This window comes from Marmota monax, unplaced genomic scaffold (assembly GCF_021218885.2).
Source record: "Marmota monax isolate L192 unplaced genomic scaffold, Marmota_monax_Labrador192_F-V1.1 WCK01_AAM20220418_F8-fsc00049, whole genome shotgun sequence".
In the NCBI taxonomy this organism is placed as follows: domain Eukaryota; kingdom Metazoa; phylum Chordata; class Mammalia; order Rodentia; family Sciuridae; genus Marmota; species Marmota monax.
Genome location: NW_026694221.1, coordinates 11,857,649 through 11,858,691, shown reverse-complemented (window position 1 = coordinate 11,858,691; position 1,043 = coordinate 11,857,649). Strand labels below are relative to the sequence as shown.

At 33.1% G+C, this 1,043-nt stretch overlaps 1 pseudogene; it reads right to left on the bottom strand.

Moving 5' to 3' along the window:
• Nucleotides 1–487: 487 nt before the first annotated feature.
• LOC124108133 (protein cornichon homolog 4-like) lies at nucleotides 488–723 on the bottom strand (annotated as a pseudogene).
• Between the last annotated feature and the right edge of the window lie 320 nt (nucleotides 724–1,043).

Sequence of the window (1,043 nt, the reverse complement as noted above, 5' to 3'; positions counted from 1 at the left end):
TACATCTTCTCTTAGTCTTCACTCTTTAGTTAGAAGCATTCCCATCTCTGAGTTCTGTTTTAAGACAGTAGCACTTAATTCCTTTAGGTGATTTGGTTGACTAGAGATGATTTTTCTCTACTTCTCTGTATCCTTAGTAATCTATAACTACTCCCACAAGCTGAATTTCAGATGTAGATGAACCATACTTTTTTATGACAGTGGAACACTGTTTTCAATCAGATTCAAAATATTCAAATGTGAAAATATATCAATTTCCTGATAGATTGCTCAAGCATTAATGGCCCTTTTTTTTCCTGGCCAAAAGAGATAATTTCTTTTTTGTTTGTTAAATATTTTATATGGAAATTATACACAAAAATTGTTTCTTGTTCAAAGATGAAAATATATACTGCTATGGTCACGTTTTTAAGGATGATGTAATTTTCTCTGACTCCTCGACTGTGCATGGTAGTGTAGGTTGACTCCAACCACAGCTTCTCCAATTTCAGTCATTTATCAAAGCTAAAAGCATACTGTAAAGATTCCTGAAGAAACAGAGCAAGTGGAAACCAAGCTTGATCATGACTTCTTTCACGTGTGTCTTCAATTGAACTTGCTCATGTATTTCTGTTGGTTCAAACACTCACATGCTGCCACTTGGCACTGTAATGACTGATACGTATTTCAAGTAGCAACATCTAAGTAGAGAAGGAATAGGATCCAGTACAATGAAACAAGCATCAATACAGCGACAATGATAAGGCCTATCAATTCTGGAATTACTCACTTGTTTAATTTTGAGAAATATGATCTAGCACTAATGTAATCACGCTCTAAATCAGACAATATAATTAGGATTAGACTGAGGATGACTAGAGCAAAATTGAGGAGCAAGATGAACAACTCCTCTTCCTCATCTTACATGCAAAAGCATTTTAAAAAGTGAAAATCACTCTAAAAATATAAACTAAATTTTTCCTGGTATGTGTTTACTACATGCTATATAGGTATCTCATATATGTGTGTACTTATATCATATTTTAAAATATTTTTATATCATG